Source organism: Leptosomus discolor, chromosome 1 (assembly GCF_034619465.1).
Source record: "Leptosomus discolor isolate bLepDis1 chromosome 1, bLepDis1.hap2, whole genome shotgun sequence".
Lineage (NCBI taxonomy): Eukaryota > Metazoa > Chordata > Aves > Leptosomiformes > Leptosomidae > Leptosomus > Leptosomus discolor.
Window position 1 is genome coordinate 96,753,436 of NC_141391.1, and position 21,694 is coordinate 96,775,129.

The window sequence follows — 21,694 nt, forward strand, 5'->3', positions numbered from 1 at the left end:
TTTGTTACAGAAAGTGATTTTATAATGTTCCTTGTTATGTAGACCTAAAGTGTTAATTTAGTACTAGGTAATTTTTTACAATGCTGTTTTATAATTAAACCTATATAGAAATGTTACTGGGAGTATTATCAATCTTATGGCTAAAACACTTTTAATTAGTAGTAAGGGTTTTTTTTCCCAAAGGACTAAAGTATCAAAGGGCCATGAGTGTTTGTTTTTAAATGTGACCTGTTGCTTGTTTTACTATTTTTATGCAGCTTCTGTTCATCTCTCTCTGTTTTCTCTTTTGATAGGCCAAATGTCTTTTTTTGGTATGTTTTCTTAAAGTTATAAAATAGGAAAACAATTTAAAAAACATCAATGCTTTAATTTTGTGTGTTTGCTGTCTCTCTTTCTCCAGACTGTAAGTCTATTTCCCCCCTTTAAATAGTTGGACAAAAAGCAATTACTAGACATACTGATAACAGCAAATAAGAGAACATTTTGCACCTTAGAGGATCTGTTATAAGACAGCAATTTTCCACTTCATTGACTTACAACTGTTTTATTTTCTGCAGTAACCTCGAAATACCAAATAGTGTTTTTAGACAGAATTCATCAAAACTTCCATTATTTTTTTAATTAGATATAAATGCTTGGTTTAATTGAAACAGTACAGTGGTATAGCATCAGTAGAAATTGCTGGAGCAGGCATCTTCCTGAAATGAAAGTTGGAGAAGGCAGTGGGTTGATATGTGAATGCTGCTTTTTATTCAAGCCCTTAGTTTTTTGGATTTTTATTTAAGAGAATGGATATACCGTGTAAGGAGACAGATTTCCCCATAAGAGTCCTCAGAGAACAAAGTTTTAAAATTACACAAAAACCCTAATATAAATTATTGCCACATAGCAACACGGGACATGTACAGAAAAAGCAGAAAGACAGAAAACAGTCCCTTTGATCAGAGCAGACTTAATCAGAAAAGCATTTAGAAGGAGACTTGATCAGGAAAGTAGGTTTCTAAAACCCTCATTGAAGGTGAAGTTGGCTGAGATTGAGGGTGTTACAGAAGGAATTGGGAGATATGGTAGGTGACCTAAAGATGGGCAAGGTGAAAACCTGCAATTCTTAATATATTTTCAAAATAGAATAAAAGCGATGGGGTAGCGTCTATGTTGAGCCCGTACCTGGGGCTAAACTGTAACAGTTGCTCTGTCACCTGATGGCCCCTCCCCAGCCAGGAAGGGGAGTCCAGAAAAGGAGAGGGGACCCATGGTGTGGGGCACCCCTGTGAGCCAGCTGGGGTCAGCTGCCCTGGCTTTAGCCCCTCCTGGCCTGAGCACCTGGCTGGTCTGAAACTGCTAACGGCCTGTGTACCACGGCTGGCCTGAGATTCTGTCCCAGCCAAACCAGGACAGGTAGGAACGAAATACATAGAAATTCCAGAGAAAATGGAGAATCAGAAAGTGGAAAATTTCAGAAATGAAATAAAGATTCAGTGGCTCTGGAAGGTTTTGAGAAGGGAGATGTTAATAATACCTTTTGTGTTCTTTACTTCTGTCTGAAAATATAGTGGCTATCAGCACAGCACATGGGATTCTGTACCACCCCTCACTTTTGACTAAAACAACAGTTTTTAGATTGCAGTCCTTTCACTAGAAGGATTTTTGACAAATACATTCTGGTCATGTTCTGAGAAAGTATGAAATATGACTGTTTCAAGACCTATTGTAGGCTAAGAGGGAGAGAGAAGCATGATATTATTACATGTCGTGGAATAGCAAATACAAATTAGAGATAAGTTTGAAAAGAATGTCCTCGTTTTTAAATGCTGAAGACAGTAGGTCATCGTAATGGAGATAAAAAGCTTTTTTATGGTGTTAATGGGATAAGCATTTTCAGGAGACTGTAGTGGAAAGCAGTCTGGAAATACAGTCTGAGTCTGATACAGCATGATAATATAGAATGGCAAGTTATTATGTCCAGAAAAATAAAAATAAGAAAAGAGGAGAGGGGAGGCTGAAGAGAAAAAAAAACTGTAAGACTGAGTGAGACCAAACAGATAATACGAGGAAGAGGAAAGTGTGGCTAAAGGAAGAATCACAGGGAGTAGGGGAAGGAAAATTGTGGCCCTGCTGAGAATTTGAATGTAAATAAAATGAGAGAAGTGAAAACATACTTTAAGGCTAAGCGCGTATGGGGAGAAGGGAGGGAGGTATATATATAATAATGCAGGAGTGCATTGTGGGAGGTCTGAAATGAAACTTTTGCCAGCTTTCTCCCCAGAAGGAACCTCTGTGTCATAAATTCACAAGGTACGGTGGGAGACATTAAAAAAAAAAATTAAAAAAGAAAAAATCCAAGAAAGATGGTAGCTGTTCAGGTGAGGAGCATGATATCACTCTCCATCAAAGGACAAGGCTGTCTTCTGTTTTGAGGAAGGCAGAAGAAGGTAGCAGGTGAAGCACTGAGGATCACTTGGGGAACTAGATAAGTAGATACCTATTCGGTGTGTTTAGAGTGGAGGAAATTACAGTAATGGGGCTTCAGCTGATAAAAATGAACTTTCTGTCCTGAACTTGCTGGAAAGTCCATGGCAAGGGAAGGGGTGAGTTAAAATGACAGAAGCCCCTCTGTTATTAACAAAACAGTGAAGATTTTTAATGTATGTAGCTGTTACTGCAGCTGGTGATAACAATTTTGTATCACAAAAGGAAGGGTTTTACAGGAAATCAGGAACAAAGGATCTAGCAGTTGCATGAAGTCTGTTACTGAACTGATGAAAAATACCTGAGGACATATTTTCCATAACACTTCATTTTTGGGGGTGCAGTGGGTAAGAGTGGGTAATTCTGTCGGTGAAAACTTTTCACTTTGATCCTAAGATATATCGGCAAAACAAAAAGAGAGGAAAGAAAAAAGCAGTTACCACATCATCAAAGGTCATTTTAAAGAAAAAATCAGTAAAAAAACTAAAACAAAGCCCATAGCTAGCAATGTTTCTGTTTCTTCAAAGATTTTAAAAGGTTATTACATTTAGATCATGAACTTGTCCCTTCAGTATGTCAAGATGGATAGAAATTACAGGTGAGACGCTATGTGAAAAGCTAGAAAAGTTGTTAAAAGAATAAGAGAAATTTGGAGTATGAAGACTGTTAAATTGAAGGGCTAAATTTATGATTTGTGCACCATATAATATCTTTTCTGTATCAGAATACTTGGTAGCTTTGGTAACACTGTCAGTGAGGTTATTTCAGCATCCCATAGGTGTGATCACTTCGCATGATTACTCAGTGATGTTAAAAAATTTGAATTCTTAAATGCAAACTGTAATATTTCAGAGGAAATTACTAATAAATAAAGAAAAACTCTGGAATGGTGGAAAGGTGATGACGATTGTGTCGCCTATAAAATACACAAAAAATAGAGCAAATGAGTAACTGTATTTGGGTTTCAGAAAAAGATCTTTTAATATTTGATGCTAAAAATAAACAATATTTCTTGTAAATCAGTAAAGCAGACAAGTTGAAAAAAGTACACTTTTTTGCCGTAAAACGTGTTGTTAATGAATACCACCTAAAAAGATTTAAGGAGAAAATGTGTTGTATTTCATGCTATTAATTAGAGTAAAACACAACTGATATCTAGTTTAGAAAAGGGGATACATTTATCCAGGTATTTCTTAAAGGGTAATAAATTTTAAGAGTTAGTTTTGGGTTTTGCACATTGGCGGGGGTGTGCGTGTGTGTCTAAAATTCTGTCCCTCTGTCGGCTAAAACACAGAAAGTTCTTGAGTAGTCTTATGACAGCGAAAGAAGCAGATACTGGTTTTTACTATTGTTAATGCAGACAAATAATGCAACATGTCCGATTTTGTGTACAGTAAAATCGTACAAAGTTAAATCATATGTAATTAACTCTTATTAGATGATTTATCTAATGAAATTATGACAGGTGGGCTTGTTTCTCTCTCTTTGAAAGGAATCAAGAGTAGGTGTAAAATCTTAAAAAATAATGAGGCTGACCAATTTAACTAATAAATTTTGACATGTTGCCTTTGACCTCCAGATAATTTTGATGTATTGCCTCTTTTTTATGTCTCTTCCTATTAACTGTCATCGTACAAAACAAAGGAATCCTCCTCTGAGCATATAAACCATGTACCTATTTGGGTCACAAATATTAGGTCTTTTTAGGGAGCATGTATGTTGCTATTTGATCAGAAATATTTTGCATTTGCATTAGATTAGAAAAAAAAAAGATTTTATTTCAATGTCTGCAGTTCTGCATTTTTTCCGTGTCTATTACTTCATTAAGCCATCAAAAGTTTTAATCAATGGATTTATAAGAACCCAGAGCTCTAGCAAATCTGTAATATACTCAGAAAGTTAATGGTAAAAGAGGAAAGAGTGTGCTTTGGGAAGAAACTTTGTTTGTGTCAAGAGAAGGAGAGGACAAGACCAAATCTCAGAGGAAACACTCCCCCCTCACCCTAGGCATGGTATCTGTTTCTAGACAATATTAATAACATTTTCTAATGGTGATGCTTCCCCCTGGAAATTCGACAGGAATGCTCTTCTTCTCCCCCTGTATGTATGATCTCTGCCTCGAAGTCCAAATACTCTGCATTGAAATAACGTAAGTATCATCAGGATTGATGGAAAAGTCTCTCCAGAAAAGCTTTTAATGCATGCTGAGTTCTCCCATTGCAGAAGTTTCCTTTGTGCAGAATTAAAAACTGTCATCCTTCATCTACTAGTGCTTAGAATAATGACATGCTTCCTTTCTTTAGTCCCTGTGATGAGAATGTAGGATGCTAAAATATGAGATGTTGAAGTGTGGCAGTGGGGAAACTCATCAATTCAGATTGTTTGGAGAGAGGCATATTTAATTGAGCAAAATAGTTCTGACTTGAACATGGGGCACATCTTCAGTAGGCAAGAAAATTATTTGAATGTTGATCATATTGAATGACCAAATGTTTCTTTTTCTAAATATAAACAACTGTATTGACAATGTGCGTGGTGCTTGCTTTTTCAAAAGTATTCTGTTTGCAGAAACCACAGTAATGGTACTGTTGCTTCATACTCTGTATGATTGCTTTTTTGTTGCATAGAAAAGGTTAAAAGAAAACACACCATCCTGGTTTTCTTATTTGTAGTTTGTAGATTCCTGTCTGATCTTAAGCTATGAGTAGATGCTGTGTTTCGTTAGTGAGTGAGTTAGTTAGTGAGTGAGTTAGTTAGTGAGAAAAGAAATCTTTTCCTCAGAAATTAGTCTTTACCTTTTAAGGCTCTTTCTTTGAAAGATTTAGTATTGGTTTAGTTTTAGAAACAAATAATAGTTTTATTTTGCAAATCTTGAGTTTCTGAATTTGCTCTCTCCAGAACTGACATTTCAGTTCTAGTTTTTTAAATACTCTTTCAAGCATGTACCTAATTAAAGTATTCTGCTGCATCATTTCCTCCTTTTCCCAGGGATAGATTCAGTCTTTTCTGTGGGGTGGGGGTGGGGAGGAGCCGTTGAAGTGTGGATGGATCTAGTACAAATAGATGGAGAAGGCAGCAGCAGGTGGAAGGATGGGGAGACTAGAGCCTGGGACCTCTTTGTTAAAGAACTACGGGTAGCTCGTGAGAGGCTACTGAGCTCATACATTGAAGAAGAGGCAAATAATTTGAAATGCTTTTAGAGCAGTGTTTGAGCGTGATTGTGCTCTGCTCTGTGAAACACCCTTACAAGGATGAGTGTTTAGAGGAGAAATGGAAATCAGTTCTGTTTCTCATGTTTGCTTGCATGAAGGTATATCAAGAAGTAATCTCTGGTCTCTGCTTGCCTTTGTGGAGCGCATCACATGAGATTGGTGCTGAAACCTCTGAGTGCTCTCCGTGAAGAGAAGGCCAGATGCTGAAAAAACAGTGGAGGTTCAGAGGGTAAAACGTACTAACAGCAATCAAACAGAACTTTTGAGTTCAGATAATTTCAAGCAAAAGTATTTCCGAGAATGTCTGTCTGTAGCTGCCTAGAAAACCTGTAGCTAACCATCTGTTCCTATGCTGCTTGCAAGTTTGTAGTAAGTAGATAAGGATTTACCAGCATTCAGAAGCACCTGGGAAAATACTAGTTTGTCACCTTCAGCCACTCCTCTGGGCTGCTATCTTTGAATTATTTGACACTAATTCCTAAGCCACTGTGTGGTATCATTTTGCTTTGTGCAAGTTATCCCTCCCGCCTTCTGACGGATAACTCAGATCTCCTAACTGCTACTCCGTTTTTCTCATTTGCTGGAGGAATGGGACTGATGAGAGATCCAACGTCTCAGATATGGGAGGAATAGCAGCTAGTTAGGGATCTTCCACAATGTCGTCCTTACCAGCCTAGTCTTTGTGTTCTGCATGGGCAAAAAGTTCCTTCATTAAATTTTACCTGGTATTACCAGCCAAAATATAGGTAGCTATTTTTCCTGGTTTCCTTATTCAACCTTTCTTTCTGGATTAGATTTTTACTTAGTGTTTTTCTTACTGCAGGCAGTGTACTAGCTTCTTCTTTTTGAATTCTCAGGGTCATCAGAAAAACAGCAATAAAACTGTATTATCAGATGTAACTACACTGACGCTGTCTGACGTGTTTTCTAGAAGTATTTCAGGTATTGTTTTTCTCTCCTCCCAATGAGGGTTGGGATCCATTTCACGCATTTATCTGTCGCACTCTGATTCTTGGGATCAGACACAGAACCATTCCCGGCTGTCTTAATGGTGTAATCAGAACTTTGTGAACTTTTTCTGAAAACAAGTAAGCTGAAAAATCTGATTCCAATCCTGGTAAGCACTGTAGAAGGGGAGATGGATCAAACAGGATCCAGTAAATACAGAGCAGGGAGGGGAAGAAAAAAAAAAAAAAAGGAAAAAAAAAAGATAAAAGGAAGGATTCAGTCACATGTGCAGTTAGCTTTAACTTTGTTCTTGGAAAGGAAAGAAGATAAACAGATTATCATTCTGAATTACTATTTTCATTATAGCTAAGGGATGAAAACCCATAGAGGTGGCAGAGAAGGGGGCATATCTTTAAACAAGGTTACTGCTGATGGTGATATTTTCTGTATTTTCTGTTCTGTTGTCAGCTGCTGCAGGAAATTGATGCTTACTGCATCTTCCAGAAGTTTTTGTTATCACTGGTTGTATATAAAGTTGCATCAGTTTTGCAGAATGCTGCAGACTTGCAATGTTTTAATGGTTTCAAAAAGCAGCTGGACAAATTCAGGGAAGAAAAATTCCATTAAGAGCAATTAAATGAAGACACTTTGTCTGGCTTTAGAAGCCTCTGAACCACAAATCACTGGAGGTTGGGAGGGTATTCTTGGGAGGGGAAGGCTTAAAATGATGATAGAAAAGTGAATGAAGTTGTTCTTAGCAGTAACTTCCAACAGCAACTTTTTAAAAAGTTAAATGTTACTGCTGAGTTGTACAATAGCCTGCCCCCTCCCTCCAGAATCACCTACTCAGAGTTATGTTTCCCTTTAGTGACAGAGTCTTTACCTTTTGGAGAGGAATGATGATTTTCTGATCAAATGCAGTCGTTGGATGTTGTTTAGAACAGAATTACTCTGTAGAGCTATACAAGAATCAGTACACTTTATTGTGTTCTGTCTTTGAATCTGTTCTGTCTCTGAAATCCATAAAAAATAACATAAACGAAATCATCCGTCTAGTTCATAATGGAGCATTATAACCCTGTCTCAGTTCTGTTTCTGGTCTAAAATCTAGGCAAACAGAGCCCTCTATCTGTCTGAAACTTGTAAATAAGTTCTGAAAAAAAGCTTGTCTTGGAGGCACTTCCACTTCACTCAGGCAGTATGTCTTTCAGAGGAATGTCAGCCTTTTTCTTTCCTGAACTTTATTCCCTGTGCATTGATGTCAAACAAATTCCTTGGGAGTCTCTCTTCGATCATGATGGCCGTAACACTGTCTTTTTATAGAAAAAGAGCATATGGGTACTCCTTGCTGGTGAATTTTTCTGACCTGGGCTTTGAGTGAAGGGAAAACTGAAGCAAACAGATGATGAATGTCACTTCTGGGTTCAAGACAAACCCAGATGAACGATGGCACGGGAAGGCAACTACACTTGAACTGAGAATAAATATTAAATGCTGCCTTGGAACAATAATACAAAATAAAAATGGCTCTAAAGGAATGCAGTTGATATTTTGGATTTTTTAAAATGTTATTGTTCAATGGTTTTGCTAATTCTGGTATTTTACGTAGACACGTAACTCCAAATTCATGTGGCCTCTTTCCATGTTCCCTGTTAAGTAACATCTCTAAACCTTGATTTTTATCTTTTCCTGGGATTGTGGTTTTAGTTATATATTCATAGTCTTATAGCCTGTACATACAAACTGGGAGATGTGTGTGGCTTAAGATATTTTGGTGAATCAAGTTCAGGGAGCAGCTGCCAGGGGTAGGTAGGACTTTTCTTTGTTGTTTGGCTGGAACACAGTGAATCACTGAGGTACTGGAGCACTGTCTTGAAGCCCTGCTTCGTTCCACTTATCTGTTCTGGCTGTGAAAAGAAGGTGATCAACAGTTTTGGAATCACTGGGAAGAATGTGACCTGCCATGTTGACAAAGGATTACTTCCATAAGTGGAATAAAGTTTTCTGTCTCTGTTGTGTCAGTCAAGTGTGAGATGAACAGCAGTTCATTGGTCTGGGTTATCAAACTGAACTAAATCCAGAAGCGTCCCTCTTCTCCTGAGCCACTTTGGTAAACTTTGCTTTTAGAAGAAGAGAATAAAGGGTCAGTGGCCATGTGTAAAACAAAAACCAACCAACCAACCAAAAACCACAAAAAAGACATGGATCTCGTAAAGCCAAGTTACTCAAAATTCTTGGTATAGAATTCATCTAAATGCAAGTAAATAAAGTAGGATTTTCTGTTTTATTCTTTTCACCCCGTGCATATTGCACAGACCACAGAGTTCTCTCGGGGTTTTGGGGAGAGCTGAAACAGGTTGTTAGCCTGAGGATTTTCTTTGTTTTGCTGAAGAGGATCTGAATTTTAGGCCTGAAAAGTGTTTTTTGGAGGCCGGTCATACAGTGAAGGCACTACACAGGTTTAAAAATGATTGAGAGGCATAGCTATTGTTCTGTGAAATCTTAAGAGAAATTGGGAAGCAGAGTATGTCTACCAGTTGATAAAGAATCAGATCTTTAATTACCGCTTTAAACAATTCGATATAGCCTGGACTATAAAGTGGATGTGTTTGTGTTTCAGAAAAGGATCAGGTGTAATGTCGAAAGCACATTAAGAAGAGGGAAGTGTCCTAAAACTTACCTTAAAGGCTTTCACAAGGCATTGAGCACAAATTGGACCTTCCAGAAAATTAGTTCATATTATCTGCTTTTCCCTGACATTGATCGTGAAGAGACTTTTCCAGGCTCCCTGCCTCTCATATTCCCTAGCTGTCAGAGCAGGCCTTCGATGGCTATCGTCTGTCTCCCTAGGAGTAAATTTTTAAATTTTTTTATTTTTTTTTTATGCTGGGTGTTCTTCCTAGCAGACCAGTAGTTAGGTACACTTAATTAATTAACATGATCTTCCCATGTAAGTATTTGTTCTCCTGTACATGAGACACATTTCTTCTTTGGCTACACTAAGTACTGTAAAGGGTATTGATAATTTCAAGGTAGGATATTTATGCCTGCCCATTTTGAGATCTGCTAGGTGACTGCAAGGCCATGATCACAGGTGCCCATGTTATTGTCTTTGTGCCTTAGAACTATTTTTGTCTTTCTGTGGGTGTAATTTACTTCATTTTTGACATCTGCAGTTAAAGAATGATCCTGTTTATGGAAATTCCATTGTAATAGAAAACTGGACCTTAAGACAACGTGGAAGAATGCTGTGAAGTCTTTTTTTAAAAATGTTTCTTTAAATAAGAAGATAGATTCAGAATATACTGGAGAGGAACTGCATATTCAGAAAAGAAGGGAAGTGGTATACAAGATAGAAGTTTAAGGAGTCATTAATGTTTTCTGAAGTGATAGAAAATTGTTATTAATTCTGTTGGGGGTGTGTGAACACATCTTCAACCTAGGAAAATAAATTCATGTACATTAGGCAGTGTCCTGGAGGAGTTGTAAATGTGGGGCTGGTATTAAATATTTTTAATGACTTGTAATGATACAGTGATTGAAAGTGAATGTTTATATCCTAAACCAAAAGATAAACTTTGTATGTTGAATGGTAGAAATTTAGAAGTAGAAAAAAAAGATTATGGAGACTTAAGATAGCAGGTGGAATTTAATTTGGTATGTTGAGATTTTAAAATAGAAGTATTTGAAAATATTTGTATCCACCATCTCATGTATTTATAGGTGATGGTGTTCAGGAAACTTACCTGAGTATCCGAAAAAGTAGGGAGCATGAAGAAAAAGTTAGAAGCCCAAACAATATTTAATTGAATAAAGAATAGTATAGAAGCCTATACTGGAAAGCATGGTCTAACATAAAAGACAAGTATAGTTCAACTTGACATTTTGCTAGAATCTAGTCATCCTTCTCTCAGACGTAGAACAGCAGAATGAAATTTCAGATAAATGATAGAAGCGTATCCAAGGACTATTTGCAGAGGAAACAGACAGGAGGGAGGGGCAAATGAGCACATACCATGTATGTGGGTTAGAAAGGGATTCTGATGACCTTTAGTACAAGAGTAAGGGGGTATCCACTCACACTGAGAAATGACAATTACAGTGTAAAATTAGTTTGTGGAACTCAGCTTAGCAGGGTATCTTTAAATAAGAGCTCCCTGGAGTGTTGCAAAAGGATGTCAGATTAACAGAGGAGGAGGAGATCCCCATACTGTGGCACTGCTTATTTGGCCCTCCTCTGTCCTCCAGCTTGTCAGCTAACTGCATGAGCAACGGAGTTCAGGAATAAACTGCCCCAGAAGAAAAGATTTTAAAACTACCAACTTTGAGAGATTTCTTATAACCTTTCCTTGTAAAGTAAGGTCCTAGTCAGAACTGAGGAGAGACTAGTAGTTTTTAGTATGTTCAGGTTCCCGATTCAGGACAGCTGTGATGTTTCTGTTTGCAGTTCTTCAGAGTTAGTTTTTCAGAAGTTAAACCGTTGACAGAAGTAACTAAGTAACATCAGGAGCATCAGCAGTGATATAATGGTGAGAAGAAGAGGGATTAGTGAGGAAAGCAAGATAAACTCTGGAGTAGATGGAGAAAGAGCAAAGTAGAGCAGTGTGGAATTAGCAGAGATGGTGGAGAATGAAAGAAGTGTCCTGTCGTTTGGCTTGTTGGTATTTTTTTTTCTTTGTTTGTTTTGCCTTTAGAAATTAAAGGCTCTTAAACTCACTAGTATATATATTCACAGAGTGGGCTGAAAATTTACTGATGTACAGTTTTCTGTTAAGAAATGATGATTTGATGGAATTGAAATATTCTGTGGGAATGGTTGGTGGGCTGCCCAGCTGCTTTGCTTTGCTCTTGGCTGCTGGCCATCCTGTCTGCTCCCCCAGCTGCCTGTCATGTGGGCCTGCTGCCTTGTCTGTTGTATCCTATTTTAAGTATTTGTACATTGTAACAAATAAAACAGCAAATCACCAATTAGAACACGAATTAGTGATTGCTACTAAACCAACTACAGTCTTAATTGGAAAATCATTTTCAGTAATAATTGATATCTAACTAGCAACCATTAATCAAATCATCTTGCATTTTGATACTTAAACCAATTAAACCTTTAAAAATTAATACAATCTTATTTTAATATTTGATATATTTATAACAGTCCATAAAATATATACCCTAAAATATGCTATCCAGTAACATTTTCTACTTTCAGATGTTAGACTAATGTAAAAATCAAGCCAAAATTGAAGAGACCAGGGAGATTTTTTTTCCTAAAGCTGTTACTCAGAATTTTGTTCCAAATCTGGGATTTTGTACAGTTTGCAGTTTACAGAACAAACTGTTTTTATGCTAGAGCTAATGAAGCCTGGGCAATGACGGATAGGCTGGTGGTGTCCTTTCGCACCTCCTGTCCTTCCTTCTCCCACTTCTCTTTGTAAGCACACACAAACTGGAATTTCTCTAGTTTTCCTAGTGAAGCATTCTGAATGACATCTTGTTTCCTATGACATCTCTGAGCAGGAAAAGATGTGCTTGATTTAAATCTGTGCTAATGGGCTAAGTGTTGCTTCCCAAAGAGGAGAGAGTAGTTAAACTCTGTGTGCTTTCTGAAAGCAAGCCTTGGTTTGGGGGCTCTTCTCTCTATCCAGGTATTTTCAGTGACATTCCTTAAGTTTTTAATCTTTGAGTTGTCTTACTTTCTATAAAATTCATTTGAGTTACGCAGCTGGAAAGAACAACGTACAAGTAGCAATGACATCTTTAGGCGAACTTGGTTAAAAATTCAACCTAAAATTTTTTCCATTAAGCAGAGTTCCAGTTTCAACTTGGTTCTAGTTACTGCCTAGCGCAACGTGTCGTAAGATTTGAGGGAACAACCATAGACAGTTTTGCTGCTTAATTTTTAATGATTATTTTCCTTTGTTTTTCCCGGTTTACTTGTGTGTATTTGAATCACTTAGTAGTCTTTCATGTGTTACGATATTCAGCTTATCCACTCCTATTTTATGTGGAGTGCCTCAGGTAGAGCAGCTGTGTAATTAATGATACTAAGGCTTTTTTCCAACATAGTAATGATTTTCCAGTAGTGAGAAACTGACAGGGAAATAATGGGGCTACTTGTAAACTCAGTGGGATTCCTATCTTTGCTGGAAAGGGTTGGAAAAATGGTGAATCAAGAATGTAAAATTCAGTACTAGTAGTTCTGTCTCATAAAATGTTTTGAAGGTGGTGGATATAAATAGTGACGATCACTTGCCGTGTAAAAGGGAATAAAACATTTCAATAAACTATCCAAATGCCACCTTCCAAAAACGATGTTTCAGTAATGTTTGTGTGTATACATGAACAGAAATTAATTTCTGTACTTTGATTGAAAACATTTGTGCAGAGATCTAACAATTTTTGTTAGGTCAGCGTATCCAGCTGGAAAAAGAGAAAAGCCAAATCCTTTAATAGGTATGAAATAAGAGCAGTATTCATCAAAGAAAAACAGAGTTTGAGAACAGCTGCTCTGTGTTTAATTTGCTTATGCTAATCAATATTGGGGCCCCACCTGAAGGCTGTGGACAAAACAAGTGCCTCCAGGACAGCATTATGGGGGAACCTCTTATCTTTTCTGGGAAATCAGCAGAAATGGGTGCCTCTGAAGTGCAAATGCAAATGAATGTAGCAGGGGGAAGAAATGTGAGGAGTTAAAGGTACACATGCAATTGTAGGGCTATGGTCTCACTGGGATCACAGAGATGCAGTGCTATAGCTCAGGCAGGTGGAGTGCTGCAATGGATGGGTACGTGCTCTTCAGGAAGGACTGGCTGGGAGGGTGAGGAGAGGGAGAAGTGCTTTGTGAAAGAGCAGCTAGAATGCACAGAGCCCGGCTTTTGGACAGTTGAGAAGCCAGTTGAGAGATTAAGGGTCAGGATTAGTGGATGATCAATGTGGGTGATGTGGTGGTTGTCAGCTGCAGATGACCTGGTCAGGAGCTAACAAAGGAGGCCTTCTTCCAACAACTAGAAAGAAGCATTGCATTTGCAGACACTGGTCCTAATAGTGGGCTTAACCATACTGATAGCAGGGCAACACAGTAGGGTACAAGCAATCTGGGAGGTTTCTGAAGTATATTGATGACAAATTCCTGACACAATTGATGGAGGAGCCAACAAGGGGATACGGTCTTCTCATTTCATGCTTGCAAACATGGAAGAACTAATTATGGGTATGAAGGTTGAGGGCAACATTGACTGCAAGGACTGTGAAATGATGGTGTCCAGGATCCTGAGACGAGGGAACAAAACCCTGGACTTAGGAGAGGAGTCCTTGGTCTGCTTAGGGTTCGACTTGGAAGAATCCCTTGGACATGGCCCTGGAGAGATGAAGGGTCCATGAGAACTTGTTAATATTCAATAATAATTTTCTCCAAGCTCAAGAGCAGCCCATCCTGACTTGCAGGAAGTTACATAAAGAAAGCCAAAGCCCGCATGGAGTTGAATTTGGCAAGGGCTGTGAAGGGCAATGAGAAGGTTTTCTACAAGTATATCAGCAGCAAAAGGAAGATGAAAGAGTTTGAGAGTCTGCTACTGGATGAGACAGGTAACAGAGGATATGGAACACACTGAGGTACTCGATGCCTTCTTCGCCTTGGTCTTTACTGGTAGGACTTGCCTTCAGGTTTTTCCAAGACCCTTGAGACCAGTGCAAAAGTCTGGACCCAGGAAGGACTTGGTTTCAGTAGAGGAGATTTGAGTTTGGGAACATTTAAACAGACTGGATATCTCCAAGTCCATGGCACCTGATGGGATGCATCAATGAGTGCTGAGGGAATTGCCCACATCACTGTGAGACTACTGTCATTTATTCTGGAGAGGTCATGTTGATGGGGGAAGGTTCCTGAGGCCTGGAAGAAAGCAGGTATCACTCTTGTCTTCAAGAAGGCCAGGAAGGAGGATCCAGGGAACTACAGGCCAGTCAGCCTCACCTCCATCCTTGGGAAGGTTATAGAGCAAATTATCCTGGAAAGTATTTCCAAACACACTCAGGGCAGGCAAGTCATTAGAAGTAATCAGCATGGATTTATGAAGGGGGAATTACGCTTGATGAAAGTGAGAGCAGTTTGCAACACAATGACTAGCTTCGTGAAGGGAGTGAGAGCCTTGGATATTGTTTGTGTTTACTTTAGTAAGGCTTTCCACACTGTCACCCGTAATATGCTCATAGCCAGACTGATGAAATGCAGACTAGATAAGTGATCGGTGTGGCAGTTTGAAAACCAGCTAATTTGGGCTGGAAGGATTGTGAGAGGCTGGAGGCCAGCCAACTAGTGGTGTACCCCAGGGGCTGATAGTGGGGCTGGTGTTGTTCGCCATCTTCAGTTAATGACTCGCATTATGGGGTAGAGTGCACCTTGAGCAACTTTGCAGAGAATGCGAACTAGAAAGAGACCACATAATTGTGGTGCTGTTCAGAGTGACCTGAAAAGCCTAGAGGAGCCTCATGGAGTTCAACAAAGGGAGGTGACAAGTCCTGTATCTGGAGGAATAACTCAGTGTACCAGCACAGCCTGGAGGCTGACTGGCTGGAAAGCATCTTTGCAGAAAAGGCCCGGGGGATCCTGGTGGACAAGCTGACCATAAACCAGCAGTGAGCTGTTGCAGCAAAGGCAGCCAACAGCATCCTGGGCTGCATAAGGCAGAGCATCACTGTCAAGTTGAGGGAGGGTGGTCTTTCCTCTCTACTGAGCCCTCATGAGACATATGTGGAGTGCTGGGCTCCTGAGAGTGGAGTAGAGACAGGGAGATAGATACTGGAGCGAGTCCAGTAAAGGGCCCTGAGGCTGATTAAGGGCTTGGAACATCTGTCATACAAGGAGAGGAGGCTACGAGAGCTGGGGTTGTTCGGCCTGGAGAAGAGAAGGCTAAGCAGCATCTTATCAGAGTGTACAAATACCTGATGCAGAAGTAATGAAGACAGAGCCAGACTTTTCTGAGTAGTGCCTAGTGAAAGAAGAAAAGGCAGTGGGCACAAATTGAAAACACAAAATTCCTATTAAACACAGGAAAAAACTTTTTGAGTTTGTGGAGCCTCTATCCTTGGAGGCAGTCAAAACCCAATTCGACATCATCCTGGGAAACCTGCTCTTGTTGACCATTCCTTGAGCAGAGGACCTCTAGCAGACTAGATGGTCTCCAGAGAGGTCATCTCCATATTTTTATTTTTTTTCAAACCTTGGGCAAATTGGTTTAGTTGTAAAGCATCCAGTCTCAAATATGGCTTTCTATTTGGGGTCAGGATGTTTTGTTTTGTTTTGTTTTTTTAAAATGTATCATTCAAAATAAATTGGAAACTTTGTGATTGTTTTCTCTTACAATATTAAAATTATTGAAAATGTTTGTATGAAGTGGAAAATGAAGATGTTTACATCAAATTAAATTTTATAAACTTGAGTAGAAGGCACATAAGTTGGATACCCATAACAACAATCACTACTTAGACATTTGCTTGGCTGTTTGTTCTTATGACGAATTGTAGGAGGTGCACTACTTGGTCAGTATTCCATTTTGCCAAGGACCTAAATTTACTTATGGGTAAAGGAATACCCAATTTACAGAACTGCGTATATTCCATCATTAATGAAGAAGGTTTGAGTTATTTGATGTTGCTTTATCATTTTGTCTTTCATAATATTAAAGTGCTCCCTATAAAGCAGTTGTGGTACCGTGTATTACCTGAGGGGTTTTGAAATTAGTAATGTAACTTGAATTAATTACTGTATGTGGGTTTTGATAAGTCACTAGCAGTCTTGTCTTGTTGTACCCTGTCCTTCCCTGTGTAAAAGAAGCTTTTCTACAGGTAGTGCTGGAAAGCCACTTGATGGACAGTGATGGAACTAGGCTTCCTCTTCAGCTTGTTTAAATAGGTTTTGCCGTAGGTGTCTTAGTCCATTAGTGAAAATGGTGGGACAGTAGTGTTTCAGAGAAGTTGAAACAGTAGTGTTCATTCAGAGGGGAGCTGTAGGGAATAGGGAAATGCAGCGCTGGTGGGGAGTGGCAAAGACTGTGGACAAATATACTGTCTTTTCTGAAGAGGAGGTGAGAAGGGAGCAGGATGGGGAGGAGAGTATTAATTTCAAAGACAGGTATCATTTACAAGAAAAAAAAGTTTTGGTTTTTTTTTTTTTACTTTGTGGATGGTGTGGGATTTTTGTTTATTTGTTTTTTATTTGTTCTGAGTTTTTTTTTCTGCTTTACCTTTTATGAACTTTTTTGTGAAAGGAAAAAAAAGTATTTTTTTTATTAAGAAAGACACATTAGCTATTTTTTTCTACTAGTAGGTGGTGTGTTTTGGCAATACTTACTCTCTGAAAAGATTAACTTCTTAAAGACAAGAAGAAATTACTTCATAGTTATTTACCATGGTGTTATGTTAATTAATCTATTATATATGCCCAAATGTATTTGTCACAAGAATAATGACTTTTATATATTAATTGCTTTCACATGGCTACTGAGATGCAGGCACACACCCAGTAACAGTTGTTTTTAGTATTGTGATTATTGCTCAAGGAGCAGGGTTGTGCAAGCACGTTATATAGAGCTGTATTTTAAAGATACTGTGTAAACCTAATGAATTTTCAGGTACTATAAAATTTCTTGAAGACTTGAAGAAGCCAAAACTGATGATATTAATTTGCAATACACCCCTTACAGGGCTCTTAGTATTTTTGTGGGTGTTGGGAATGTGTAGAACATGTAGATAAGTAGGCTGTCTTTTTCATGTTTGTACAAATTTAAATAAATTTTATTTGAACCCTCCTCTCTTTGTGCTGAACACTAAAACAGTCGTGACTGGAACTGCTAGAGCTTGTCAGCTCCCAAAGGCATATAGCTGTTTATGCACAGGAGCCTGAGTGGAATTTTTCATGTGGTACATACTCTCCAGGGGACTGTAAATATATGAGTAGTGTCAGGGGAAAGTATTAGGCACCATAGTGTCAAAACATCATCTTTCATTTTTTCAGTAAAGAAATAAACATATTCACACATTTGAACACAAAAACTGTTCTTTTGCTTTGAGCAGCTGGCTGAGACACCCTGTGACCATGGGATCCGATGTAAACTGTTAAACTTTGTTTTCCTAGTTAGGTTTTCTGAAGAGTAGTGGCCCCTTGCCCACGTGTGTCTTCTGCAGGCTGTGGTGACATGGGCTGGACTGCAGGTTCCACTGGAGCTTGGGCAGCTGCGGAAGGGTTGTTCAGAGCCCTGCTGGAAGCAATTTTAATATGTCTTTGATGACTTTTTGATTCCTGGCAGTAGTAAGCAAATGAAAAACAGTCACTGGTCTCGCAAGGGTGCTGAATTTAATTATTTCATGTTTTTATCCATCTTGTACTGACCCATAGAAGTTGTTTTCTCTCAAGTCGAACATTTTATGCGTGGCTTAGGCAATAAAGGTTGCTTCTTTTTTTTGAATGTAGGTTGCCTGTTTAAATCTTTTATCTAGGATTTCACTCTTTCTGTTTGAAAAGTCATTGCAGGTTTGATACGCACTTTGTTGGAAGCAGTGTAGGCTTAAAGAGCTTTTACTTATTTTGCTTACGTTCCACTTTTTCACTTGTGCTAATGCAGTTGTTTATGGGGGGACTACACAGTGAACTTGGCTGGGGAACTGATTTAGATAAAGATAATCCTTTTTTATCTGAATATTAATAACTCAGATGGTTCTGGCATCCAGTTGGCTGTAGTACTCTATAAAAGACTCTGTCAGCAAAAATGAGAGGCAGTGTTAGGGAATGTTTCTGAATCAGCAATGCCACAAAACTGTGGCAAAAACTGTTCCTATTCATTTTCAAGTTGCAAGGTCCCGACTGGATGCTGCACTGAGGTTGCTTTGGCTCTTCAACGGCTTTTTCTACTCTCTGAATTTCTAGAAGTGCCTGCCAAACAGATTTTCATTTGCAAGTGTAACTTCTTTGTGTGCTCCTGTGTGTATGTATGGAGTTAGTAACAGGGTCTCAGCTGCTTGTGGTAGACAAGCATGTTACTGGTGAAAAATAACTGAACTCGGATGTGGTAGCTATACATTTCTGGAGTCAAAAGATGGCCGTTTATAAGTCTGAATGTGAGTATGGCCACTTGCTACACGGGACAGGTGTGTTTTTCTGACCCTGTGTTTACAGATAAGTGTAACTGCAATGGTCTAATCTGATATCTTTCTGCTGGAAGCACTGACTGCATGCTTGAGGATGGAGAAAAAGGCTTTGTTGAGAACTTGACCTCGAATGGCTAGAGAACGGAGCACATGAAATGTTTGAGATCTGTTTCCATCAGCTGCTTTAAAGAGACAATAAACCAGCTATTTGAATTAATACAGAAGGTCTGCGAGATGGGTGGAATTTTCCTTATTGGTTGCTTTATTTTTTTTTTTCTTGATTGCTTAAAACAAACAAGACCAAAAAGTCTTCTACATGCTTACTCATCTCAGTTACATAAAAAGGTATATAGAGATATATTTTTGCCTTCTGAGTTGCCTATCAATAAAATATGTTGGTAGGCATTAAATAGTGCATATAAGTAGCAGAACACACGATATGAACTTGACAGTCGTCTTAAATTGCATAAGCGTGTACAGTGGAAAGTGGTATTTGAGCCATCTAGTGGTTGGTATGAAACATTTTAACATTTTTCGGTAGTTTGTAGAAAATGTAAATGACATCCGCTTGGAAACAGCATTTCTAATTTGGTTTTTAATAGCATGGCTGTAGAATGAAAAAGCCCATACATTCAACTTCAGTTTTGAGGTACACTTTGTTTCGGTTTGCAGCTTTTTTTCAATTTACTGTTGATTATAGTAGAGAGGGAGATCTGATAACATAAAAATTACATTAGAAGTTAGGAGCCAAGGAGTGAGTTTTGTTAGTGTGAGATCTTTGGAAATTGTGAGGGTTGTTAAGAAGTTCAAGGAAAGGATTGTAGTAAGATAATTTTGATTTCTGCTTCTTACTTTGGTGGGAAGGAAGTGGGCTTGTATTCACCAGCTTTTTATAGCAGAATTCTGAATAGCAGAGATTAAATTACGAAAGTAATCTTTACTGGAAAACATGGGATGGATATTTTTTGTGATAAACTTGTCCAAGTAAAAATAACAGAGGCAACTGAAAGCGGGTTTCTTAAGATGGGGTGTGTTCCTGGTAAACAGAGTCACAGAATCTTATGATGTTAAGAAAAAGGACATTTTTGTAGTGAAAATTTCAGGTAGTGACCCCTCTTGGTCCTGATATGCACTAAGCTGTTCTAGCATTTCATCTTGGCTGTTGCCAGTAGTAACTTGGCTGTTGCCAGTAGGAGCTTGGCTGTTGCCAGTAGGAACTTGATGGTATTCTGCAACACAGGCAGAAAAGTTAGTTGCTGAAGTGATTAACTTTGTGTGCATTTCACCTTGAATTGTTTGTGGGGAAATACTGTATACATTAAAACACTGCAATGTCTTCCAGTCCTTGTGAAAGTCCTATCCAGGTTCAAACACAGATCAAAAGATAGCTTTATTAAAACAAATCTAGTGAACAGTCAACAAGCAGTACCTGATAGTATTACGTGTGGTTGGAGCCTATAGTATTTCAGAACAGATAAATATGATCCATACTGACATTTCAGAATTTGCACCTTTACATTTGAAGTAAAGTATTACAGAGTCTTAAATCTTGACCTGTTTTTTGTTGAGAAGGCAGTGGCACTTGAACAGATTTTTAAGGTCAGTCTCAAATGCTTTGGAAGGCCAAATGAGACTGAGAGGAAGATGGGAAAACCAATCACACAAAAAAGGACAGAACAGTAATGGTTGATTTCTGTTTGACTCGGGCAGCAACAACCTGAAAGCTTCATGTGGACTTGATATATTAATTACATTTGGACAAATCACCTGCATCTTGGTCCTGTTGTGACTTGAAAGTTCATTATTATTAACCCAGATATCAGCTGGATTAATCTTTGGAACCTGTAACTTGTTTGGACTGTGAATTCTAATAAGTTCCTGAAGAGGATATTAAATTCTTTGAAGATTGAAGAGGTTTTAGTTGTCTGGCGTATTTTGCTTGAATTTTGCAGTGTGGTGATGGAGGATTTTTCCTATTACTGTTATTCTCAATCTTTGCGATGATCTAGTCTTGATTGCAATTGGTGGATCTCTGAGGTAACACTGGACAGTTTCGTTAAGTTCTATTCTACAAATGAGTCTGACCCAAACACAATAAAGGTTACTAGGTGTGTGCTGTATTTTGGAGGCTTCCATGTTGCACATGTGAAAATCTCCCGTTCTATCTTCTTCATTTAGAATGACTAATAAATCAAGGCATTATGTATGCGTGGTTTTTGAGCTTTCCTTCTTTCCTAGTCTGTTGTTGCCCAAGCACGCTTGGAAAGCAGGAAATATGTGGGGTACAGAATTCAAGATCTTTTATCTTTATGATGTCCATGTTGTGGTTTTGTTCAATTGAACAGGAATGTGGTTTTATAGTAGTATTAAAGCTCTGATTGCCGTAGTATCTGGTCATAGCACAGCATTTTTTCGGAAGCTGTCCATTGCTGAAGCTATGATTCAACTGTATTCATGAAAGGATCTTTGGCATTTCCCCTGGTTTTAATTTGCATTTAGAAGATGCAAATGAGGTATAATGAAATGGTAATATTGGGTCCTGTTTTAGATAAATGCTGCTCTTTGCATTGTATTCTGGTTACCGGTAATTCTCTAGGAGAAATTTGGTTAGACCTTTTTATATTTGGGTTGGATATAAGACATAACTGGGATTCCTTTCATGGAATTCTGTAGAAATTTGACTTGTGCAAGTGGAAGAGGGGTTATGTTGAACTAGAGTCTTCAACAATGAAAATTCCACCTCTTGTCCATGTGTCAGAGCTTTGTGTTCTTTGAGATGTATTCCTGGTCTCTCAAAACCAGAATCATACATAAGAAAAGCCTAAAAATGTGTCATAGGCAGCATTTACATTTTGTCTCCTGTAAATAATGGGATAGCTCTGCTAAATAGAAAACAACTGTGCTGTGGGATAGCTTTTAAAAACAAAAAG

General features: G+C 38.4%; 1 protein-coding gene across 10 annotated transcripts in view; it reads left to right on the forward strand.

The window, feature by feature from the left end:
- Window positions 1–21,694, forward strand: part of KDM6A (lysine demethylase 6A) — a 157,800-nt gene that overhangs the window by 52,826 nt on the left and 83,280 nt on the right. The gene's annotated exons all lie outside the window — the stretch shown is intronic.